A 13798-nucleotide genomic window follows, 5' to 3' on the forward strand; every position below is an offset into this window, starting at 1 on the left:
ACAAGCCACTAACTGCTTAAAAATACGAAGCCAGGATGAAATATAGCCCTCATGTCTTACGTTTGCGAGGCAGCTTTCTCCTCTCAATCTTCGTTTGAAGGCAGCCTGGGTCCCCATTTTACAGAGAAGGAAAGAGGTGAAGTAACTTGCCCAGGGCTGCCTCGCCAGGACCTCGGAGGTGGCTGGTAGTTGGGCTCAGCTTTGAAATCCTGAAGTCAAACCAGTTTAGCTAGTGTGGTGTTGTTTAATGGATATGTAAACTACCTCGTATTGTCACTCTCCTAATAACAGTATACCTCAAACCGAGGAGCAAATGCAAACAGCCTTTATCTCAGTGCATATCGGTAACTAGTCCCGGGTGCTAGGCTGGGCTGTGGGAGAGGCCTGTTTGTGTATTTGTGTTCCAAGGAGAGGCTGTCTGTAATTTGGCTTGGCCAGCGATTAGAAGTGACTTGGCACGAATAAATGGCGCAGGCCGGTTGTTCTTTTTAACAATTGGTGTTCTTGAAATCTCAGAAGACTGTTGACTCATTCTAGCCTTTGGTGACCGTGACTTGAATGGATTTGCTGCCCTAAATGAACAGTCGTTGACGGGGGTTTAAAATCTGCTCTTGAAGGGGGCAGGGTCTGGGGCAGGTGAGAAGGGCAGGTGACCCTGAAATGCCTGTCCCTTGCGGCCTGCTCCGGTGGCTTCCTATAAAGCCTTTTGAATCTGTGGTTTCCTTTCTGTCCTGGAGGAGCCCCAGTGTTGGGTGAAGGGCAGCCGGAAAGGGGCCTGAGTTTACTGGGCGATGTGGGAAGCCAGTTTGTGGCTTCCTGAGGGATTAGCATAGGAAGGCTACCAAGTTTTCACTTCTTAACCCACAGAAATCACAAGCAGCCACGGCTTTGTATATTGAGATGTTTCTCTTCGGCAGAATGGACTGGAGGCAGGTGCTGCCCAACTTTAGGTGGGACTGAACGCATGGAGTGGACCTCGGGTGTTCAGGGACCCTTGGGGTGTTAGGCAAGGTGCCACCTTCTCCCTTTCTCCACCTCCTCTTTTTTCTTTTTTTTCTTTTTTTTTTCCCTCGGTGCTTAGTATCTTGGGTGTGTTTAAAGAGGGTAATTGCACCCAGGTTTAAAATTTATAGCAGCAGTTATTCTAAGAGCTTCATAATTAAGGCGTAATATGTCGTTGCATGTTGAGGTCTGCATGGGTGGTGTTCCCCGTGTCTGTGAGTGGTTGGTTCTTTGGCACGGGTCCACCTTGGCTGGTGGAGCAAAGGTGTTCCCGGAGTCCTGGGGAGACTCTGAACTCAGGAAGAGTTAACCGCCTTAACGCATGTGGTGGTGGGGTTTGCACAAAGAGCAGCTGTGTGCATCTGGGACTTCTGGCTATTCCCCAGACAGGGTTCTCAGGGGGAGAATGCCTGAGGTTTGGCAACACGGTCCCATTTAATCCTCTCAGCTGCGAGAGGCAGGCAGACGGAGCGTTTGCACCCTTTGTACGGGCGGGGAAACTGAGGCTTCGGGGAGGCCTGTGGCGCAGGGCTGGGACTCCAGCCCAGGCCTCTGGATTCTCGAAATGGGTGCTTCACCCTGCCTGCCAGTCACCTCTGCCCTACAGCCAGCTCCCCTTGGCTTTCCCAGCACGAATGAGTGGTGCCTTCTGGTGCCTTCGCTGGGTTTATGGCAATCTCTGGAGTTGGGTGAAATCGCCCGGAGGCTGTGGAGGAACAAAGAGGCAGGGAGGTGAAGAAACTAACCTGCAACCCTGACCTAATGGGGCTGGCCACTCCCTAGGCTTGCCGGGGTTCTGCAGAAGAAAACCCAGCCACTAATTGTAGTGTGGGTCTCGGGTGCATTTGGCGGATGGTGGTTAGGCCTGAGCAAACAAGTTTATCAGCTGACCTGTTTAGCGGTTGACTGGTGTTTTATCTGCACACACCATCAAGTGACTGGAGCGCTTGAATTATTCATGCAGTGTCCTGCCCTCTAGACTTGACTGTACGTGTGATTACATCTGCCTGGAACAAACAGGCTGGATTCTTCGTCTTTAAGCTCAGGGGTGGGGGTGGGGACTGTCTGTACCTTTATGTAATAGGTGATCTCCAGAGCTGGCACTTTGGAAAGCGTGGGGGTCCTCCGCCTGCTCGCTCACATGCACCCCGCCCCCCTTCACCGCCACCACCACCCCCACCGCTTTTTTTTTTCTTTTTTTTTTTTTAAAAAAGGTCTTCTTTGCTGTCTCTGGGGAAATGCCTATTAGTTGGGAACCTCGGGTGCGTCCAGCCCGTTTTTTATTTTACCGAGAGGTTAAGCTCACTGTGGCTGGCTCCTGCTGGCTGTTTCCCTGTATCCTTCTCGTTCTTCTTTCAAGCTGTCAAATCCCACAGAAGTAATAAATGGTTTCTCCTCCTACGCCTCTGCCTACCTCCCTAATTATGGCAAAGCAAAGATTACAGAATCACGGGCCTGGCCTGAGCTTTCAAGGGGTCACCCACCTCCTCTAAGCCCCTGCTTCCAGGCAGAATGTCAAGGGTGATTCAGGGAGGCCAGGGAGGCGATGAGGGCTGGCCAGCTCATTGATTCCTGTCCTGTCCCTGCCGAGGCTTCGAAAGGAGCGCCCAAGAGCACCTGTTGGCTGTGGGGTTTGAGGCACGAGAAGCTGGGTCAGGCCGTCTTCACCCTCCCCCGGTGAGCACTGAGGTTTCAAAAGAGAACTCGAGACATTTGGACTTTGGGGCAGCGCTATGCCAACCCTTTTTACGGTCACCCTTTTTCTATAAACCCAGAGGAGCAACCCTTCCTCCAAGTTTCTCTTGGCATCCTGGAATGGGGGGAGCCCTCTGGCTTCTTATGCAAACCATTCCAGGTTGCAGATGAGGAAACTGAGGCCAGGGAGGGGAGCTGAGATACCCAGTTACCCAGTCCCGCATTAGTGCTGGGGCTGCTAATGCAACCTTTTGTCCCGAGCCCAGGTCTCTGTTTAGCAAGACTCCAGAGGTGAGGTGTATTTGTTTACTAACCGATAGCACTCTGTGGCTTTAATTGTCATTGCCGCTTTCTGCATTATGTCAAGAGGCTAAGGCGACGCCTGCGAACCCGGCTATACCGAAGTACAAAGTACCCCATTTCGGGTTGTATAACCATATCAGGTGGATGCTTTTTGCCCACCGTCCTCTTCTGAATTGCCAGCTATTTGCACATCTAATGATTTGATGTGCGTAATAATAAACCCAGTGCAGAACTAGCGACCCCAGAGGTCAGGTGCACAGGTGAGGTAAAGTGGTAAGGCCTGTGACCTTTTTACCCAAGGATACAGAAAGCCACGGCCGTGGCCGGCCGGGAACGCGGGGCTGAAGAAGGAGATGGGAGATCTCCGTTTGTCCCCTCCCCTCTCATCATCTAAGTAATTAGGGGCTTGGCTGGAAGATGTCCAGGTACAAGTTGAAGTTTGGGGACCATCAGTGTTGAAGGCCGGGTGGCCAGAGGGAGCCAGCAGGTGGCGAGGTTACAAAGACCCTGCCCAGGAGTGCCTGTTTGTGGGGTGCGTCTGGGTTGAGCTAAGAAGAGTTCCGGAGTGGGGGGGGGGGGGAGGGGGGGTGGTTGCTGGCATCCAAGCACTCCTCCTAGGCCCTGGTTTCCACCTCACCTTTCCCGGCTGGTCCCTCTTGCTGAGGAGAGTCTTTCTCCAGTCACTTAGCTCCTCTCACTGCGCTGAGGGCCTGCCATGGTCAGCTTTGGGGGTCTGCCGAGCTCAAAGCCCCCTGCCCCCTGTCCTGTGCACCTGCGAGGAGCTCCCGCCCCAGACTGCCTTCCAACCTAGCCTTCTCTGGACCCCCGTTCTTCACTGCTGCTGTTGCCATATGGAGTGAGATTCGTGTGCTCTCTTGCTTCTCATACGCTTGATCACTGGGATGGCCTCGGCTCATCCGAGGAAACTGAGCCTGACTCTTCCTTCTTTCCATGAACTCTTCTGGACCAGGGGCCCCCGGAGGGCACGGAGCTCTTTTTCTCCTTGGGTTCCTCCTCCTCCACTTAGTATAGAGAGGGTCTGGTCTGTGTCAGAGGCCCTCGGTTTCCGTTCCGCTGTAGGAGTGAGCTCCCTTTTCCCTCCTGCGTGGCAAACTGCTTTCCTGTCCCTATCCGTTTGCACAAAATCCTGGGACACTTGGGACCAAAAGGTAGTCAAGGCCAAACCTCCATGGGGTTTCCCGCCTGCGATCTGGCCTGCATGGCGCCCTTTCTCACACTTCGTCATCTCCTTTTTTGGTGGCCACGGAGGAAGCCCCTCTGCTGGGGTCTCTTCCGGGCGCTTGGCACGTAACAGGTGCTCAGCAAACACGCTGGTTTACCTTTACTCAGAATTACTGGGGTCATCAGAGGGTGGGATTCTGGTTCCCTGAGCTCTGGGAGTAGGAAGTGAGGGTTTTAATTGTGGGTTGGCTACCAGCTCTGCAGGCTTCCTCCTACGGCTCTCGGCATCCAGTTTCTTCATCAGTAAGATGAGGGGGTTGGAGCCGTTCCAAAACGGTTATTAGGGGCCTGGGATGTGCTGGGTGTGGGCCGGGGCTGGTTACACAGCCGAATCAGACACCATTCCCTCCGCTGGGGAGTTGGCATCTAAATAAGTCATGGCAGTGCAGTGAGGTAAGTGCTAATACGGCCCCAGTGTCACAGGAGGAGTACCCAGGACAGAACAGCGTATGCTTCCCCGGAAAGGGGGAGGGGAAGGGGGATGGGGGGGTTGCACAGAAGACTACACCGAAGGGCTGTTACCTGAGCCGAGACTTAGAGGGAGGGCAGGGGTTTATGAGGCAGAAGCCAGCAGAAAGCCAGCCTGGGGGGAGGAGGGGGAGGACGCTGCTCCTCAATCTGGGTGGCAACCGCTCTTGGAAAGGCAATCGGAAGCACCATCCACAAGCTGGAATGGTGGGGGGGGGGGGGGGCGGGGCTCCACTTGGGGAGCCAGGCGAGGTGGTGACATTTTGCAGCAAAGTGATCTCCAAGGCCTCTCTGCTCTCACACTCCCGACTCCGTGGCTCCCTCTGTCCCCATATGGCTCTGCCGGGCTGGCCCGCGGCCACCCGGGCCCCCCCCCCCCCCCCAGCGGCGGTGGGGGGGGTGGGGGGTGGGGGATGGGGACGCCCTGCGCTGGCGGAGGGAGCGGGAGGGCCTCCCGGTGCCTCCTTCTCCACCCCCACATGCCGGTTTGAACTTTCTTCCCCAAAGTGGCATTGCCTCCTTGCTCGTGTTGGTAATTCTGTAATGACTGGTTCTGACCCGCCCCTCCCCCATATTTAATTCTCATCAGCCAGCTCTCTCCACTTTGCTATTAATGATAGCAGCCAGCAAAATAGCTTTCAACATGCCATTGACAGTCTGGTTTAAGAGAGCACTTGAAGTAGTGCTAGACAGCTGAAAGCACCCATAATTGTGTACCAGAGTGAGAACTGCGTGCTCAAGGGCCTTGTTTTTATATGCTTAAAGGGACAATATCTTGTTTTCAACAAATGCTCTCTGCGACTCCCGGGCCAAGATGCTTGCTTTCTCGCTCTCTCTCACTCTCTTGCTTTTCTCTCCTGGCTTTTTCTTTTCTGGCTCTTGCCTTAACACGGTAAAGTGTTCCCCCTCCGGTGGGGGCCGGGGAGAAACTTAGGGCAGGGGGGGGATTTCCTGCCTGAGCCTAAGTAAGGACTGTAGGGTGGGCTGGTTGATGTAAGCCCTCATCCACTGCAGACAGGAGCACCCCCTCCCCCCCCCCCCCCCCGGCGGGGGCGGGTTGGGGGGGGAGCTTCTTAGGACTTGGCCTTTCTGGAGTTTCTGGCGGAATGGATGGGAGGGCTGTTCTCACCCGGTGTTGTTGTGGAGTTCTTTTGTTTGTAGTCAGCCTGAGGGTGGGGCCCAGCTGTCACTGAATGTTTAGCTGAATGTTTAGGCTAAGGCCACCTTTGTGGGGACTGAGGGGGAGGGCTCCACTTACTGGAGAGGCAGATTCCGGACCTGGGACCTCGGAGGCCCTTTCAGCTGAGGTTCCGGAGGCTGTTCACTGTGCAGGGGGTGGGGGGGCCTCTGGAAAGCATGAGGGTGGGGAGGGGAGGGTCTTATTCTCAAGTGGAGGTTCATGCGGGGTTTAGGAGCTTATGAGCCAGGAGACCCTTTAACTCAGCCCTGGAGATTTGCCTGAGAACAAACACGACCCTCCCCTTCACCCCAGCCGACTCTGAAGAAGCAACACAACCCTTCGGGAAGAGGTTCCCCTGTCCCCGCTGTCACCAAAGCTCCTCTTCACCAATGGCATCCTTTGAAGGGTGAAAAGAGAGCTTGGGAGCGACCAGGGCTGGGAGCGTGGACGGACTTGGCTTTTGCGTCGAAAGGGGGCCTCTTCCTTTCCACCCACCGAGTGAGGGACACAGACCGGGGTCTGGGGGCCTGGGGCAGCTGCCGCCACCACCACTAAGTAACCTCAGGAGAAGACCTTTATGGAGGACAGACTTTGAAAATTTTGTTCTTCCACATATCATAATTATGATAACATCGACTTCTGGTGTTTCCGTAGCACTTGATTGTTTACAAAGCAGCGAAGACATTTTCATCTTAGGAACCTAAAATGACAGGCATTTGGGCGTCGGACAAACAAACGGCAGGACAGAAGCCTCAGAGTGCGGGGTGTGAAAATGACCTGTATACATCCAGGGCACTAGAGGGGCTGTGTTCATAAACTGGACGGGGCGGCAGGGGCAGGGGCTGGCTGTGTGTGTGGAAGGATGACGCCAGGAGTTCCCCAAGGGATAGGACCATTTTGTATTCACTGAGGCCCCCTGAGCCCTGCGTGGTGCTGGGCCACGTTTTGGGGGAGGGGAGACTCACAGAGGGTAACCTTCCAGTTGGGGGTTGTCCCTGACCCTGAGAGCATTATGGACTTTCTGGGAAGGATACAGGTTTTCTCCAGCTTCTGAGAGAGACGTCTTTTGGCTGCAAAGTTGTGATTGGAGGAAGGAACGGAGACGCGTCCTGAGTTTTTTTTTTTTATCTTAAAGCGTCTTTAATCTAGCTCAAGTGTTTTGTTTTGTTTGTTTTTCATCTTGTACGGTGGACAGTTTAAACGTGAAAAGGGAAGAAAGGAGGTGGTGAGGAAAGAGATAGCTGGGAGGGGAGATGATGGAGCAGAGATACGGGGGGAGGGTGGGTAGGAAGGGGGAAGAGAAGGGAAACCAGGCTGAATTGGGATTATGAGAAGGAAGCGCGAGGGTCAGTGGCTTGGGGGTAGATTGGCAAGTTCGGCATGCCCTGGCTGTCTCTTTGGGCATGGAATGTTCCAGATGCAAGTACTTTGTCCTGCTGTCCTTTTAAATCCTTGGTAACCATCGTGCGCAGCTTTTCAGCTGTTTGTTGCGATTGTTGTAGCCGTTGTAATTCCGATTGAAAACTAGACTAGCCCAACAGAGGAAGTTCTTCTTAGTGTGCCCAGGAAAGCTACCTGTTCCTTCATACGGGAGACTCCAAGGAGCAGGAATCCTTCTCCCAGTCCTGTAGCACTGGGAATGCCAAGAGCACCTTGGGGGCATGGGAGGGGGACTCTTCCTAAACTGGTCGAGAAGGCTTTGGTTCTAGACTCCTCCACCACCACCCAGGCAGTCTGTGACCCGAAGGTTGGAGGAGGGGGCCTGCTACTCGGTCCCCAGATACGCGTCTCGGGAGAGCCCGGAATCTGAAACCGGTTGTCCTGTCGGGGGTGTGCTTTGTGAATCAGTGGCGATCGGTGCTGGGAAAAGCAGAGCAGTCTGGGGGGGGGGGGACTAGTGGGTGAGGCCAGGGTGGGGGACAGGAACTATCAGACTTCTTGCCCAGGAAGAGGTAGGGCAGACGCAGGGGGCGGTGGAGAAGCCACAGGTGATCCCAGACGGTCTAGACTGAGAGGCTCAGTGGCCCCCATGGAAACAGAGGCCGTGAGTCGGCCAGGACTGATGGGTCCGGGAGAGCTCTCCCTTCTCCTTCCACCCTTCCCCATTGCTTTTCCTGGAAGGGGCCCCTTCCTCTGAGCTCCCCCACCCCAGGAGAGGGCTGCCATCTTGCGATCTTACCTGGCTTTGCCTCAGGGCAGACATCCTGGGGGGGTGGGTGGGGGGGGGAGGCTCTGCGGGGGTTGAGGTTGGCAGTTGGAGCCCTGAGGCCCTCGCACTTCATCCCAGAGGAACAAGGAATCTTCGCGAAGCCAGCCTGAAGTGGGGAGAGAAGCAGCAGCGCCCCCAGAGAGCAGCCCCGCCCCTGCCAGAGTCCTCTCACCGTCGGCTCGATGCTGGCCTCCTGGCCTCCGTGTCCCCCGATACATGCATGCAGTATCCACCCTGTAGGAACTTATAAAGGGGGCGGGTGGGGGTGCGGTCTAGATAATTCTCTCTTCGTGGCCTGTTGGAGTTTCTCTATTCTCCCACCTGGGGTCTGACCTCCCTTCTCAAGGGGCCTCCATGCGGCTCTCCCTCACTCCCCCCTGCCCAGCCCCACCGGTGGGGAGCGGGACAGGTCCCTGATGAGACTTTTTACTGGCCCCTCCGTGCCAGAGGGCTCAGAGTTGCTCCGTCAGAAGCCCCTGGTTTTCAGAGGGGCATCCTGGCCGGTCAGGTGCAGAGCATCAGGAACTGGGAGGGCTAAGTCCTGGTGGCCGAGGGACAGGCTTGGAGGCCAGAGAACCTTGGGTTTGAGTCCCGTGTCGGGACTTAACTGGCTGTGCGACCTGGGGCTGACTACGTAGACTTCCTGTGAACTTCAGTTGATGCGGGGGAGAATAATAACACCTACCTGCTAGAGCAGTGCCGTCCGGTAGAACTTTCTGCAACGGCGGAAGGGTCTAGCTCACCGTCCAGTATGGTAGCCAGCAGCCGCACGTGTTTATGGAGCCCTTGAAATGTGGCTGCTGTGAGAATCTGAGTTTTACGTTGAGTTTTCCTTAACGTTCACTAGCCCCCCGTGGCTCGTGGCTTCATCTGGTGGACCGTGCGGTCATAGGGAGCGTTACAAGGATCACATAAGATGATGCCTCTTGATTGCTTGGTATAGTCTCTTGCACGTAGGAAGGCCTCGGCAATGTATTCTCCCAATGGGACAGAGTCCCCGGCGTTGCCAAGGCCTCAAAGAGCGAGGACAAGAGTCGTGGGGTTGTGGATGGGGTGGAACATTCCAGGGCCCCTTCCCATTTGCCGCTTGTTGGCCCCACAGGCCCCGCCCCACAGCATAGCAGCGTAGGTGTTCCGAGCCCTCCCTGACAGGAGCACTGACTGGAACACTGCCGTCTGGGGAGGTTAAGTGACTGGCTCGTGGTCTCAGGTGGACCAGAGGCAGGTTCAGAACGAGAAACTAAGGTCTGTTTTCAATCAGGAACCAATGACTCTTCCCACAGGCTGTATTGAGGCGTGGTCTTCTGTGGTCTCCCTGCATGGCCCCCCCCAAGACCCACCCGTATGTACTTCCAGACTTTGATTCCGGGGCTGGGAAGGCCCCAGACAACGCCTCTGAAGAATCCAGTGAAACGTGTGTAGCCACGTGTAGATCAGGGTGGCTCGGTCTGGGCATTCTTGACATTTGAGGCTGGATAATTCTTTGGGGTGAGGCTGTCCTGTGTTTCCCAAGATCAGCAGCCTCCCTGGCCCCTACCCACTAGCTGTCAGTAGCGCCTCTCCAGTTGTGACACCCCTGTCCCCAGACATTGCCAAAGCCCCCCCCCCCCCCCGGGAGCACAGTTGCCCCTGGTTGTGAACCCTTGGTGTAGGGGAAAGGATTCTCGATTGCAGAGCAGGGAGAGTTGGTCGCCACCGTCTCGCTTTGTGACCCAGGGCGGCTCTTTGCCCACTCTGGGCCTCATTTTCCTTATCTGTAAAATGAGATGTTGAACGTGGTGGTGATTTGGGAGGAGGTCTGTTTGAGAGGGAACTGATCCATAAACAAGTTGCTAAATAACCGATTGTGATTTTTATGGCCTATGAAATGCCGCCCCTCCTGCCATCCTTGTCTAGGGAGAGAGGACCCTCTGACCCCTTTAATCTAAGAAGGCACCAGCTTGTTGGTGGTGAACTCAGTGGTGGGTGGATAGAATGGGGCTCTGTGTCTGCCCACAGTCAGCCTGTCCCCCCCGCCACCCCCCCACACCTCATTTTCCTTTCCTGCCACCCAGATTTGCCAGCCAGCCTCTGTCCTTAAAAAGTCCTAGCCAGTGTTTCATTTGTAGTGCTGACCTTATGGGGAGACCCCCAAAATTTAACGAGCTGCCTCTGCAAGGGTAATGTGACTTTTACAGCCTGTTGAGGGGCAAGGGGAGATTTGCATAATGTTCTAAGGGGGATTAGGTGGCTGGGGGTTGCCATGGCAACCCCACAGGGCTGAATTGAGAATTTTTCCTCCTGGCGGGAGTTGGCCAATGGAGTCTGGGAAGGTGGGGGAGGGAGGCAGAGGGTTATCTGAGGGGAGGGAGGGGATGGAGGGCCCAAGGGATGGGGGGGGGGGGTGGGTAGTGGCGCCTGGGATGAATGGGCAGTGTTGGGGGAAGGTCTAATCTGAAAAGGCTTTCCCTGTTCTGTCTACACAAGCAAGCTCTTTGAGGGCCATCCCCTGGAGTGGGGGTGGGAGGCAAGCAGAGTTTAATGTGTTTGGGAACCAAGAAATTAAAGTGAACAAATATTTAAAGATTATTGGATCTTGTTAACAGGAAGCCCGGTGGATGGAGATTGAGAGTCTGAGAAATGAAAGTCATAGAGTCTTAGAGCCAGGGAGGGACTTGGCTGTCACCTACGCCCAGGTTACTCCCATGGAGTGGCGTCTAACGCTGTGTCCCTGTTGAGTCGCCGTTGAATGCTCCTAAGGACGGGGCGCTCACCCACACGCAGCGCCTGATTCATTTTTGAGAGCTCTCGTTCTTACACCGGGCCCAAATCTGCCTCCTTCGTGCAATGGAAACTGAAGCCCGAGTGCAGGACAGGCCTGGGGCTGGAGTGCAAGTCCCTAGCCTTCGCCTTGCCAACTCTTTCCAGGGCCAGTAGCCTAGGTGCGTCCTCTCCCCCAGTCCCCACACACACTCTTTCCCCTTCCTCACTCAGCTCACTGTTCCTGATCCACTCACTCCCTAGACTCCCGAAGGAAATGCCGGAGATTTCTAGCAGGCAGAGAAAAGGAAGGCGGGATTCCTTCTCGGGGAGCACGGGGAGGGTCCTGTCACAACCCCGGGCACCCCAGACTCTTCCCTTCCGTGGGGCTTAGCTGGATGAAGGCGAGGGTACTGATCTTCGCTGCCGTCCTTCTCTGTGTGAAGGACACGGGGACTAGCACACACAGTGTCTGGCATAAGCCAGCCCCAGCCAGCGTCCTGTTCCCTCCCTCGGGGGACAGATCGTCAGGGTCACACCAGGCTGGGCCTTTTCTTGTACCAAGCCCTCCCGGCATAAAGAATTCAGCAGGCTTCCTCGGAAGGCATAAATATTTAATGGCATTGTAGTTATATATAATTTGATCAATATGTCAGTGCTAAAAGGGCCTTTAAGGAGGCTCACCTATCATTGAGTGATCTGTGATGTAAACCCTGCCAGCCCCTCCAGAAGCAGGGGTCATTATCTCCCTCAGCTGCTAAGTGGATCATTTATTTGCCCCCCTTCTTAAAGGGGGGGTGGTGGTGCTGTTTTCCCCTAGAGCCTGTGGGGCCAGGGCTCCCCACGCCGGCTTTTGCTGGAGGTCTCACCCCGCTTCGTGCCTGGACATCCTTCCCGCTGGTGATAAAACACCCACTTGCTTTATCTGAGTTCTCTCCAAGCTCGATCTGAGCAGAAACTGCCTGGCAAGGAATTTCTTGGTACAGTCCAATAATTGAGGGCCTATCAATTTAGAATTGCCTGGGAAAAGCAATGGGATATTTTGAGTTAAAATTACTCCAGCGCATTGTTCCAGAACCTTCCAGCATTTGGTTGCTTCGTGGTTGTGGTGCCCGGCTGCTGCACCCTCCCTCTTCTGCACAGCCCCCAACTTCCCCTTGTGCCCCTCTGATTTTAATTCAAGATGAAGCAGATTCACTTTGAACACCCCGGGACTTGAGTCCAAGAACCAGGTCAAACCCGGCTAAAATTCAAGAACCCCCGGGTGGATCGGGTCCCCACCCCAAACACACACGTTTCTAGAGGAGAAATCTGTGGTCCGGCCACCAGGATGAGCCCTTCGGACAGTAGCTGCTTGACACTGACAGATGGGATGTCACTGCTCTTGAATGGTTTGTGCTGTGAGGACTGCTCCTGGGGACTGAGTCAGCCAGTGGCAGTCCAGGCCCCCCCCCCCCCCCCCCCCCCCCGCCAAAGCCCAGCCACGCCTCCAAGTGGCTGGAGGTGGCTTGTCCCTTCTCTCATCATCCTTTAAACTCTTGCCCTGCTCCATTTTACTGAGCTCTATGGAGGAGTGCTATGTCACAGAGCAACTCAGGAATGGTTAGCAGGCTAAAACTAAGTGACCTCGCCTAGATCTTACAAGGTACCACTTGGCCACTGTTGTGTAGACAACCAAATTGAAACCTGGGGGAGAGAAGTGATTTGCCCAAAGCCACACGGCTAGATAGATAGATGGAGGCAGAAGAGCTGGGGGGTGGGGGTGGGGTGGGTAGAACCAGCGCTGCGTGGCTTTGGGTCATAACGTGCTCTTTATTTTACCTTTTTTTTTTTTTTTCAACGTTTTTTATTTATTTTTGGGACAGAGAGAGACAGAGCATGAACGGGGGAGGGGCAGAGAGAGAGGGAGACAGAATCGGAAACAGGCTCCAGGCTCCGAGCCATCAGCCCAGAGCCCGACGCGGGGCTCGAACCCACGGACCTCGAGATCGTGACCTGGCTGAAGTCGGACGCTTAACCGACTGCGCCACCCAGGCGCCCCCGGAGGTCCTGCTTTTAATGAGGGGATGATCATCGCGCAGACGGGAGCCACCAAGGCACGCTGAGCAGCTTGCTCCTTGGGAAATTACCCTTGCCACCCACTATCTTGTTTTCCGTCGTCTATTAGCCTAACAGTCTCGACGGAGACGCGGGGCAGACGTTACTCCCCGCGCCCAGTCGGGAGCGCAGATTCCTCATCTCGCGGGGTCTCTGTGCACCTGTCTCTGAACTGCTTCTGTCTGTGTCTGGTAGATTAGTGCCTTCTGAGGAAGAGTGTTTTTCCACCAGCAAAGCTGCCTGCTTTGAACCACACTTGAAAAGCAATGTTCAAAGGCCGCACCAGCCTCCCCAAACACCTTTTTCCAAAGGCGGCCTTCTTCCTGCCGCCGGCACCTACCTGCTCTCGGGTTTGTATCTGAGGATCTGGCTCAAAGAAGGCGGTGACTTTGCGGGACCCGCGCTGAGGGAAGGACCGGGGCCAGCCTCGCGCGGACCACGGCTGCCTTATTGATAACAATTCTCTGGATCGCCGAGAGTTTTCCGACGTGTGATCTAGTTCCAGTTGGTGATTTGTGACCTGTCCCAATTGTTGAAGCCACATGTCTGGATTTTTTCTTTTTTTTTTCCCCCCCTTTCTTGGAACTGATGTTTAGGGCTTGTTTGAATTGGACCAAATGCTGTTTTAACAGCTGTTCGAATCGGAAATGCTGTCAATTATTAACCCCGACGGTAGTTTTTCTTTCAAAGAGACCTCTCCAGGCTCTCTCAAAATGTCACAATTTGGCTTCTTGGTAGGAAGGCATTTAGTGAAGTTCTTCACTGCCGAGCGAGCGTCAGTTTCCCCATCTGAAACATGGAGACTGTGATTCTAAGTGCCTTCCCTACAGGGTTACTGCGAGCTCACTCATGGAACGTGCTTG

General features: G+C 54.9%; 1 protein-coding gene across 11 annotated transcripts in view; it reads left to right on the plus strand.

The window, feature by feature from the left end:
- The window catches only part of TLE3 (TLE family member 3, transcriptional corepressor), a 48586-nt gene that overhangs the window by 3976 nt on the left and 30812 nt on the right, over positions 1-13798 (plus strand). The gene's annotated exons all lie outside the window — the stretch shown is intronic.

The sequence above is a fragment of the Lynx rufus genome, unplaced genomic scaffold, assembly GCF_022079265.1.
Source record: "Lynx rufus isolate CCGP_SWC_20201006 ecotype Redwood Valley unplaced genomic scaffold, mLynRuf1.p SCAF_13, whole genome shotgun sequence".
NCBI classification, from domain to species: Eukaryota; Metazoa; Chordata; class Mammalia; order Carnivora; family Felidae; genus Lynx; species Lynx rufus.